The following is a 12,683-nucleotide window of genomic DNA, read 5'->3' as shown; positions in this document are numbered from 1 at the left end:
GCCGCCCTGTGCAGGCAGGGGTTTTGTGCAGGCAGGGGCTGTGTGCAGGCAGGGGTTCTGTGCAGGCAGGGGCTGTGTGCAGGCAGGGGTTCTGTGCAGGCAGGGGCTGTGTGCAGGCAGCGGTGCTCGCAGCGAGGTGGAAGAGGGTTTTCAACAAGTGCGGCGGTCTGCCGAGGCCCCTCTCCTCCTTTAGTGTTCTTTATAGTCTTTTAAAGAGGCGTTGCTAATGTAGGCTTTTTAAAATAACCGTCTCTGCTACCTTTCATCTTCAAAAGGGTTTTAAAGGCAGTCATTCAAATTTATTATTTTTTGTCCCGAAGGCAACTCGTACTCAAAAGCTGCTGCTAATAAATTTCAGCGCTGCAACATACATCTCCACCGTACGCTGTGAAAATGCTGTTACAGAAATTGCTCAGAGGAGAAGGAAGCAGGGGAGAGGAAAAGAGATAGCGACAATTGTATCTCCCCCCCCCCCGCCCCCCCTCGGATGAGGCAAGTTTCTATTTACTTGTTTTGAGGTGTGGTTTCGACGCAAAGCATACTTCCCCGTAGACACAGGACGGTGAGCTAAGCTCCTGCATGTTTCACTGAAGGAGGAGAAAAAGGAGGGACGCTGTCCTGTGCAACACTAAAGGGCTCACGTTGTACGGGAAAAGTACGGCATGTAGTGGAGTCTTGGAAAAAACCCAAACTTTCCACCTTTCCCCTGGCCCTGCCAGCCCTGTGCTCCTGGTTTGCAGGGAGAGAAGCTGTAAATGCACGGAAATCTTGGCAACCTCCCTCTCCCCGCATTTATCCCCTATCATTTACAGACAGGGCTCTTTTTTTAAATGTAAAAAAGCATTTTTCTGGTCAACCTGGCGCTCCTCCCCTTTGCCTTCCAGTTCACAGCAAGTAGGATGTCTCAAGAGCCTGCATGCAGAAAGCTAATTACAGAACCAGGAAAGAGTTCAGCATAACATTTCTCTACACAAACTGTCTGTTTAGCAATATGTAGCCGCTTGATGCTTGTTATTACTAACATAGATCCGGCTACTCCTGTCAGCGTAGCATTTAAAGTCATGCAGGCTAATTTCCATCCAACACTAACACGTATTCAGATTCATATGTGACTTCAGTGTCCTCTTCCGAAGACTCATCGCTGGCATTTCTTTCCCCATTCTAGCCTAGAAACAGATGTTTTAACAAACAGATTTTAACATAATGTTTTGGTTTTGTGTGAATGCCCGTCACATAACCCTAGTTTAGGGTTATGCTTCGAACTATGTTTTTTGAATGCCCTTCATGTACCTTATTTCAACCCAGTTGGGCTTTGAACTACGTTTTTGACCCTCTGAAAGGACAAGTTTGGTATAAACTGCTCTGTAACAGCTTTAAAAATGCAAAACCAGTAATCCTGCACTATGCTGTCCGGAACTTAATTCGGCTGTAATTCTCCTAGACCAGGCACAATACAGGGCTGGGCAGCATCTGATGTAGCACATGTACTAGTAACTTTCAGACATTTATGTAAATTGTATGGCTGTAGTAACTGAAATGTTTCTGAGACTTGCATACTTTAATTATATGTTTTACCTCCATCTGATTAAATGAATGATAAACAGATCATTTCAAAATTGTTTTTTTGTTTTGCTTTGTTTTATATATGTACATTTATAAAGGGCCTGCTCTGGCAAACGCTTTGGCAGGTTAATTAGAACGGTATCGCTGAGTAAAGCTCTGTGTATACTTAAACATTTTCAGAAGCAGCTCTGAATGTGTTTTAATTTTTTTAAAAAGGATGTAATTAGGTCTGAACTGCAGGTAAACAAATCCAATCCCATCGCCATGTTTTTGTGCTAATGATGGGCCCGGTCCTACAGTCTTTTGTCAAGCAACAGTCAACGGAAGATTACTAAAGAGTATGTAATTTTTAAAGGGTAATTTTTTTTATTTTTAGCATTTCTACTGTCACTAACAATTAAACAGGCAAGTCAGATTGAACCTTGTTCCTGCCCAGGTTCGCTGTTTATCTGACCTACACAGTGCTGCACTGTTTAGCTTCTAGATAGTCTAAATGAATGCTTAGATTCAGAAAAAAAAATTATTGCTAACCTGTTTTAAGAATTGCCATTGTTATTAGATTTTATACTTCTTTAAACAAATAATTTTTATTTACCAATTTAAAGTCAGTAATAAGCTGCCAACTAACATAATCTCCTAAATTAAATTGAAACGAGAGTTTGCTCAGAACTAATGGTCAGAAAAAAAATACAAGTTTACAGTTAGAATCATTTTGGAACGTTTCTGATTCTTCACTGATTTTGCAGGCAGAGTTAGAAGTGAATTTACACCATAACAGACACATTTGCAGCAGAAAACCGAGTAAGCTTTTTTAAACCCAGCACAGTTCCGTTTGTGTAAGAAAGACGTTCGGCAGAAGTGTTCGGGAGTTACGGTAAGTGATCACTCCTCTGCAACACAGTTCCCTGAGCATCTTATAAAAATGACAACTCAAGGTCTTAAGTTACTGTCCCACAGAGCAAAAAGGAGAAATAAAATGTTGAGTGGTAAGCACCTAGAGCTGGATATGTGAAGGACACCTTCCAGCGTCTTTGGTCACTGATGAGAGAAGTGCAACGCTCTGTGCTCAAAAGAGCATTACCAGGTTCAGTGAAAAGGGGTTAAACTTTCTGAAACTATGTAAATGCTGCAGGTTCTGAGCGGGCAAGGATCCAGGCCTTCTGAATGAATGTAGACTCAATTACTTTGAACTCTCTTGTTCTGTGCATTCCTCTTCGCTTAGTAGTGCTATACCCATTAGGGGAGACAGGAGAAAACAAGAACAAATGTCAAATCCCAGGCGGTCGGGAGCTTGGCAGTGGCAGAGCACAGCACTGCCTTGTGGGAGAGAGCTTGGGAGCAAAGGAGTTCAGGATGGGTGGGAGGGGGGACGGGATGGATGGAGACGGGCTCCCTGCTTTCCTAACTCATCGGCTCCGCCAGACGTACCTCTTCGGGAAGGTATTTGTGTTCCACTGTCCTGGTGGGGAGGAGAAGGGCCAGAATTGATGGGGACCTGCACGTGCATTGTTTGGAGGGGTAGGGAAGGAGTGGAAAGATGTGGAAGTTGTTTCATAATGATGAGATGAGGGAAACCTGAGGATCACCTCTGAACTGAGCCAGACTTGAAGCCATAGGAAGATGTCTGATAATAATTTCAGGAGCTTTTAGCACATTCAGAGGCCTGTTCTGAGTCAGCAAATACCCACCTCATTTTTTCATGTAAACTTACTAGAGAAGTGGAAATAAATTTTCTTCCTGCAAAATCAGTAGCCAACTGTACTTTTGGCCACCCATTAGACTCCATCTCCCCAAGGGAAGAAATGGTTTCTCTTCTTACTTTTGACTTTCAAAAGAGAGCCAGTATGATACTTTTACCTCAAGAAAGTAATTATTTTTCTCATTCTAACTTTCCACTGAAAACAGGATTGCACTAGCCATGAGGTACCATCTTAACTCATGACAGGCTTTGCAAATGCCACTCGCGCTATATAATACAGCACCACCACAACGAGGAATGTAGCAGGGTGACTTTCTGTTAAAGTGAATGTGGAAAATCATGAAACGATAGTCTATTGCTGTGTACTTTTATCTGTTGCCATTTCAGGATTAGCTTACAGAGGTGTTCCCTTTGCTTACAGAAAGGCAAGCCTGGTTGCCATTTTTCATTTCACTTTACTGAAAATCCTGTGATAGATCCTATGGAGAAAAGATACTCTTCCTGAAATAACAAATGGCACTCCCTAATTAATTCAGCCTGGCGTCTGAGTAAAAATACACTTTATCTTGACTTCTTTCCCCTCTTAATATTTCAATAGTCATCCGGTTCCACCTTTTAGCTTTGGTGTGCAAAGTCATACAGTCAGGAAAATACCTCTAGTTCCCCTTGGACAAGGCTTTGTTGTGAAGCACGTACAGCAAGCGAGTTTTCGTTTTGCCAACCTGCCTGTATACCCTAGGACAGTTGTGTAAAAACTTCTCATTCCCAGTGGAGTTCCTCAGAATTTCTTTGCTGCGCTGCCGGGAGTGAAGAGCATACCTTCCTGAACCAGCTTGGCATTTCATGTCACTGGAATTGAACTGGCACATCATGTCAGGTAGAAGCTTCCTCAATAGAGTGACTCCAGCATCAGAGAGAACTGGATTTGACAGTTTTGTAGAAAATAAAGATATAAAAATAGCGAAACAACCAATTCCTCTATTCCTCAGGCCAAGGGAGAGTCACCATTGCAAAGCTTGGTACAGACTTTATATTTATAAAATGAGTGGTGTACGCAAGCTTCTCTTTTGCACAGTTAAAAATGAGGCAAAACTTTTAAACTCATGTTTGAAGTTTGCTAAGATTACTAAAAGCACCCAGATGCAGTTGTACTTGTGGTTTGTTTTTATCCTTTAGCTAAACATATTTTTCTTCTACTGTAAGATGAGTAAGTTAGAATAGCAGTGAAGGTTTGTGACAACTAAATGAAGGTATGTAAACTTACCCACAAATAACCTTTGAAAAAATTTTTTGCAGCAACAGGTAAAGATCCTACCATGTCTGCATTTTCTGTGTTTTGACCTGAGTCAGACTGCACTGTATAAAGCCTAATTACGGATTAATTATATAAATCTGCCTGTGCAGAGATCTGTTCAAGTATTTTCCCTCAAGTTTAACTTGAGCATGTGTGTATACACTTGCATGCATCAGTCTGATTTGCTATTTATCAAGGCCAGTGCTGACTTGGCGGAACAGATGCTTCAAGATGGAAACTTCAACTGCTCATTACTTGAATTCTTGGATTAAGAATCATCAACCTGTCTGGAGGAAAGAAGACATCTTACTCAGTAGCTGAACCCAATCTTTACTTGGATTTTAAGGAGTCTTAATAACTTCAGGTAACAGCCTTGTATTTCTCGGTTCCAGGTACATTTCAAATATTTTCAGCCCACCTGAGAAGAGGAAGTACAGAAAAATCTTTTATTGTTTCCAGTCCCATTTTTTGACCTCTATAGGTTTAACGCATATCTGAACTGGAGGCTGTTTATTACAACAGGCCTTTTTGAGAACAACAGGTCACTGACTCAGCTTTAAGAGATGAGTGTTTCCTGTCTTTTCATCCGTTGTCATACAGCTGCTCAGCTCTGACTTGTTGCACGGTAGGGCCAGAAACTCCAACAGCATGCTCCTTAAGCATGTCATTTAATTATTTATGTACTATTAGCACAGATGGAAATCTGTACATGGGGTAATGACGCAAGATTAATTAATATGCGTACTTAGAAAACTACATTCACGATTTTTGTAAAGGTGGTTTGCCTGTCACTTGGAAGTTTGGTGGGAGCCACCACCACTCTTTTCTTCCACCTCCCCCATGCAACGTGGAGGCTGCCCGCTTTATAAAAGCAAATGCTGTTGGCAGCATTTGTTAGCAATGGGCGGTCCTACGCTGATGTTTAACTGCTTGAATATATGAGGCAAACCCACATTCTTTACTACTAAAGAAAGCATTTTTGGCTCCAGAGTGTTTATGCTGAAAATTTGTTAACAAACACTAACTGTAAAACTGCCATCCTTGCATGTTTTGGCTGAAATCCCCTGATTAGAGAAATAAAGCAGGGTGGTTTGGGTTTTGTGAAATACTGGTCTGCCAGCTGGGAGATGGAGCCTTTACAGGCTCAGACGTGGGAGAAGGGATGGTCTGGCTGGACAAGCTAGGAGGGCATTAAAGCAATGACACGCTACTTGTTTAACAATCTCTAGGAGCGTAATGAGGTAGGGCAGCGAATACTCATTTGGAACGAAATCCTGATGCGGAGAGCAAAAATAATTAAGGGATGTGGTCAGAAAAAATTCCTTCACCTCTTATGCTGTGTTCTTTCAAGGGGAAGAAAGAATAAGGTCCTTAATCAACTGCCTATAACGTGCAGAAAGAAGAACATGGGGACTTCAGAGCATAATATCTGCAGGGTACAGTGTGCTGCTTACTGCGATAGTGGGAGCACTGCAGAGACCCCAACAGACCACTTTGGCTATCCAGAGAGGCTAATGACCTTGTGTAGCTATGTTCCGTGTGGCACTTGAACCGCCTTATTCAGAGAAAGGGTAGGAACCTAAATTCCAGTGTGTCAGGTAGCTATACCCTTACTGGTGAAGCAGGAGAGCTCATGCTATCGGCGCTAATGTCTTCACAATTTCTAAAATTAAGCAGTAGTCTCTGTACTCAAACAATCTTGCATCCGGCATAGGAGAATTCTGCACTAGACAAGTTTATAATCATCAGATCTGATAACTGGTCAAAAAAAAGGGAAACTTTTGGTGGACATCCCAAAATGATTATTTAATCATACTGTCGGTAATCAGCAGAAAGGACTGAAACAAAAAGGTATCGGCTTGGTGATTTAAAAGGGCTAATTTGACAAAGCTGAAATAAATAGTAGGCTTAAGTAGCAACCAGTGAATAATGAGGCAGAGTCTGAGTGAGGTGAGTACAGTCCTCAAAGTCTACAATCCCACAGAAGCTAGTCAAAACAGAACACCCCTTCCTCAAAAGAGTGACCTCTTTCCTTCTGGCTCTTTAGAGGGCATTTTGTAAAGCAGTTATAATTATAGATACTCAACAGCTGGGAAAAGAACTAGTAACAGCAAATATAACTGTGATGGCAGTGATTATGGAAAAAAAATATGGAGGAAGAAAGATGCCTAAGAAGTCAATGACCCGCATTGAAAAGAACATCTAAAAAAAGTCCACAAAATGTATTAAGACCTCTAACAATTGTCTGGTTTTAGATAAAAGATGTAGAACTGTTGATAAGCAAGGAGAAAAAACATGCTAAATATTCCTGTGCTGTATTTGGGAAAAGAGTAGGTAATGTATTTGTATCATATGATAATGACAAAATATTTTCCATTTCAAAAGTAATTCAAGAGCCTATTAAAACAGCTACTATTAATGGTCTTAGATGAGTATGTCTGGATAACTTCACACCAAGAATTTTAAAAGAGCCTGTCAGTGAGCTTTCAGGATTAATATTCAGTAATTGTTAGAATATTAGACATGTTCCAGAAGACTGTTAAGAAAGCTAGAGTTATAACCAATACTTGAAAGAAAATGTAAATTAAATGATGCAGGTAATTATAAATTTGCATTGTGACATTAATTCGAGCAGCTTAATGTTAATAGTCAATGTGGGGATTTATTAAAATAGAAAGATAATAGAATTTATGCCACTCAGTATATGCTTATGAAAAACAAGACCTTGTTGAACTACCTTTGAATAAAGTTGGTCACAAAAGATAACAGAATTTATGCAAAAGACATTTTTGTAAAGTATATCACTTGATTCAGCTCAATATTTTTGACTACAATTCTTAATTGACAAGTCTCAACTTTTTTCAGATGGCATATTGCCAGGTTGCTGTATAAGGTCTTATGGGGTCTGGTTTTTAACAACAAGCTATTTACTTTTTTTAAAGAAAATGTAATAATTGATCAATTTTACTGAGGAGATTAAGTGTGGGGAAGAAATAATAAAGGCGGGAAATCTGCCTACTGAAACAACAAACAAAGGCATAGATTCCTTGGTGTGTTGAATGCTTCTGAACTATACATCTTCCAATATAGATATATATGAAGACATGAAGAGGTTCTGGGCTTAATAATGGCTAGTTAGCTCAAGACGATTCCTCAGGTGGCCAAGAAGGATGTAAATCTTAGATGCCTAAACAGGTGAACCTCATGTAGAGCTGTTACACTGTAACTGGCACCAGTGACGGTGTTTTACTGAAATGCTCAATCTTTTTCAGCAGTTCAAGAGGGGGTGAAACCCACTCTCTCACACCTAGCTGTTGAGCCTGCACCCACTTGTAGTGTCTACTGAAGTAGTCTGTGTATAGCCAACGGAGAGGGGTAGGCCTCCAGATGGAGGCAGACGCTACTTCCCTTTGAAGGCCTTAATTCTGTATTGACCATGCAGTAAACTGGTCATTTGAAGAATGCAGTTTCAGTCTTTCCTACTTATGCCCCCCCCTTTTTTTTTTCATTAAAAATAAAAAAGCTTTGACAATGAATTTAAACTTATTGCCAATAAGCTTGCTTTTCTTCGTTCCCTCTTGAGGAGTCCTCGTAGTTCATGAGCACAAGCTCACAGACTGATAGCTGTTTCGAAGGACCTTTTCTGTACACACTTAAAACTTATGTGCAATATAGATGCCTAAACAGAGGAAAATCTGTGAGAATGGATTCTTGGAGCTATCAGATAAAGATCTACCAAGGTTGGAGGTTGAATGGCTGGAGTTAAACCTAGACAATTTCAATCTTGATCAGTCTCCCAAAGTGAGGTTGCTTCAGTATCATTGTTTATGTTCCGATGGATCTTTTTCGTTAGTATTTGAGAATCACTCTGAAGCAGCTTATAGAGCACTAATGGCATGTGCACCATAGCTCAGGAATTCCTGATTTAAGTAAACTGGTGATGTGGTTTTGTTGCTTCATTTTGCTGTTGCGCACCCCCATTCCATGATCTGTTCAGAGGAGCCACCACAACTCAAAGGAGCACAACGGATTAGGTAGTATCTCCTGTCTATCTAAACAGTATGCCCCTGGGGAGAAAAAAAAAAGCAGTAGGAAGGAACCAGCCCTTCTGCTATCAGAAATGGCTGCAGCAGCAGTGAAAAGAGGATTTTCAATCAGGCAGTCAGTCAGAGGATATTAAAATTACGACAGGGTTCTCTCTTGCTTAATGATAAGGGTAGTAACTCAGATGACCATTACATTTTTCAACATATCCTGGTAGCTTGACTGACATTGTTTGAAAAACGAAAAGGAAAAAAAAAAAAAGAGGAAGTTTAGGAACGAGCAAGTAATTTCAAAAAACTTCAATAGCAAGTACTGATTTTCCATGCATCTGCCTCAAGACTAAGTGAGGTTTGACCTCTGCTGAAGACACATTTAAACATCTTTCAATAGTGAGCTGAATAACTGGATGTCATTTGTCAGGAAGGATAACAGCAAAGTAGAGATTACAAAAACCTACCTCAGGCTACCGTAGAAGGGTGAGTCAGGAGTCTGAAAGGTGCTTCCCATGAGAACTTCTGAAGATGTACTTAATTTTTCATCCCAATCACACCTTAGAAGAGGAATGCCATTTTGCAATGAGAATGTTTAAAATCCTGATCTTAGTGAAAACTCCACAAGTCAGAGAATGTGTTTGGACTCACCAGTGAAGCTAAAAACTCACCAGAACATCTGCTGCAGTTAGGGGCCATCACAAGGTCTTAGTTGACCGATAAGAAAGATGAATGAACCAAGCGCTACCAACCTCAGAGACCAGTCCTCCACTACGAGAAACCTGATCGGCCTTGATAAAATGTGGCTGCACACGAGTCCTTTCTCCTGTTCGCTTGGGGACTTACACAGTTGGTGAAAATATTCATCTTGCTGGATGGGGAAATTTCTGTATTTCTAACTGTGTACTGTAATGAAAAGGCACAGCTGCATCCCCCTTCATGGTTTCTATTTGCCTCATGGTGAACTCCTCCCATCAAGGAAGCAACTGCCTCCACACAGTTTGTCTAGTTTCATTTACTTAGGTAAGGCATAGTCAGAAAATAACCAATTTGCCAACACAGGAACAATCTAGAAATAAGATGATAGGGGAAAAATGACAGTGGTTATCGGTGATGACTCAAATGTCTATTCACAATAGGGCTTTAGAACGGACATGTATCTATCCAAATGCATTCGCACAGAAACGTCCCTCTTCTCAAATAAGTAATGTGAGATGTCCATTAAAAAAAACCAAAACGTCAAATGTTACAGGAAAGTGAAATGTCTAATGACACAGGACAGTATTACAGATCTCACCTTAGTTTAGCTAACTATATTATTCCCATGAGCTGAAGATGCATTCAATTTTGAAGTCTTTTAGAATGTTTTTAATTTTGGTTCTCAGACATATTTAGTCGATTATGTTAAATAATATACAACATATACAACGTTATAATATACAACAGTTAAACAGTTAATTAACACAATGTTGCTTTTTTTCCTCATTATTTCCTGCCTTTCTCAAAATATTTAGAGCCTGATCAACAGAGTAAATAATTTTTCATTGAGAAAAACATGAAACACTTTGTTAACATATTGGCACTTGCAGTTTCAAGTGTTGCAACACGGTATTTAGCAAAATATTCAGTCCAGCTTTTTCTACACTTATTGTAAGGATATTCATTTATTCAGGTAATTTTCCGAAAAGAGAGATTTAAATTGCAATCATCTGTTAAAACCAGCTTAGCTGGTTTCCACTTGTAATATACTCATAATTTTTTAAAAGTTCACTTTTTCATAATTTCTTTTTGAAAATGTTTTTTTAAATATTAAAAAGGAAAATAAATAAGTAAAAAGGAACATTTACTTTCAGAACAAAAGACCAGATAAAAAAACCTTTCTCCATTTTAATGATACTTTGTTAATTTTTTTTTTTAGTAGAGCAGCTCTAGGTATAAATATTTATGTGTTAGAATGTTCACATTTGACCCATAAGTATTCTTGTTGCTGGATGACTTGACTTAATGAAAGCTTGGTCTATGTCTATTGTGTTATGGCATGGAAAACTGCAGTTCATGAAGGTATAGCCCATTTCAAACGCATTTACCTGACTGGTTCATAACATGCTTAGTTAAGCTATGGAGCCTGCTTACGCATGAACTCATAACTAATGTGGCAAGTTGGATGAGGCAAGACTTTAACAACACGTCTTAATCCCTGTGCTGCTTGAAAGATATAAATAAGATAAAGAAGAGGAAAAGTTGATTCAATCTTTTCACAAAACAAGGCTTCTTTCTTTCTGGATTGCGTATTGATAACTTTGTAGAGTAACAAAATACAAAGCTTTTTTTAGTGATTAGAAAATCTTGCTTCTGTGCAACTCAAGAGTAAGGCCTAATGATTCATAAATCTGGCACACAGTATCAGGTACAAATTGCCATAAGATGCTACGTAACTGCATGTAACCTGTGGAAAAAAAAATTGTATTTTATTGCACTGGAGAAACAAACTAATATTAAAACATATATTTTGGTAGGACCAGGATAAAAATCACATCTTGTTCTACATGTTTTAAAGTGTTTTACCATGCAGCACTACAGTTTTTTAAATTTTAAGTGTTGTATTCAGATATGACTTCACTGAAAAGGGAAAGAAGCCAATAGCCTTGCCAGTTCTGTTCAGACTGGGTTCCAGTTTCTGGTCCAATAAATACATGTTCAGGATCACACTTGTTCTTACTACCAAACCCAACAATTGGTATTTCATACAGAGTGAAGCAGTGTTAGTTCTGTCATCTCTCTATGTAGCAGTAGGACTTGGCGTTGTCACGACTAGGACAAGTCTAGGTGGTCACTGAGAATGCTGGCATATCTGTACTTCTGGTACCTCCATGGCCGAGGGGCACCAAAGCAGAGTTTTAAGAACCTGACAGTTACATCTTTATGTTTTCAGAAATTAGATAGAAGTGATAAGAATAAAGAACACAGAAAATCTCTTGCATGAAAGAATAACAAAAAACATAGCTGAGAAGGTGGATCAGGTATTCCTGTTTCCAGAAACATCCAGTGAATCTGAAAGCTTTCATATGAAAGATACTGTATATTTTTATGAAAACTAGGGCTGTCATTCAAATCAGTAAATGTGGTGCTGTCCACTGTTGGCCCATGGGAAGTTTCCACCTTTCTGTCATGAACCTGACAATTCTTGGAGACAGGACAGTAGATCAGACAAGCCCATGAAGACGATGCAGTACAGTAACCGTTATATTTTTAAATAAAATTAATTTCACGATACTTTATTGGCATTTCATTCATAACCAAAAGTACTTTAAACATGAATGTTCACAGAAAAATATTTTGCTTTGTCTTAAAAATAAATATAATTAAACCCAAATAATTTAACTTACATTTATGTTAAAAATGTATATGTATTTATAGATAATATTTCCGTTTACAACTACAAAAGAATTATAGTGAATTATCAAAGATTCTTGATGTTACTGCAGCTGGAAACCTAAGAACTTTACATAGTTTGTTTCTTCGTAATTTCACAGAGTCTAATGGATTGAAAGTACTCTGAACTTGTTCTTAAGTCATTCAGCTATCTCAGAATTACTGTCATGGTGTAAAACTATTTGACAAAGGTTTCAGCCTGTACAGATTTGAAATGGCACGTCAGAATGAAAAACCGCTATGTTTCATAGGATTGACTGTTTGGTTTTCATTGACAACAGCTCTAATCAGCTCACTTAGGTTTCCCTAAGGGAGGTTTCAAGGCAGTCTCCATTGTGTAGGAGGGCACCCTAGCTGTGCATTGAGATTAGCCTTGCAGAGATTTTACGGGGTTGAGAAAGAAAGGTAAGCTCCCTCCTGCTGTTGGTAAACACTGTTATTGTTCTCCATTCCCTGCTGAATGGAACAAATGCAATTCTGCAAAGTTAATTACTGCAATAATGAAAGAAATGACACAAAATGACAAGGAATGTGCTAATTCAGTAAGACTCAAGTCATTGACATATTAGTCCCTTTACTGCTTGTTGTTACTTTCAGGCACGTACTCCTTTACTCATAAATACTGAGTGGATTCTGGGGACTTAGTATTTAAGTAATAACT

Source organism: Mycteria americana, chromosome 1, assembly GCF_035582795.1.
Source record: "Mycteria americana isolate JAX WOST 10 ecotype Jacksonville Zoo and Gardens chromosome 1, USCA_MyAme_1.0, whole genome shotgun sequence".
NCBI lineage: Eukaryota > Metazoa > Chordata > Aves > Ciconiiformes > Ciconiidae > Mycteria > Mycteria americana.
This window is presented reverse-complemented; position numbering follows the sequence as displayed.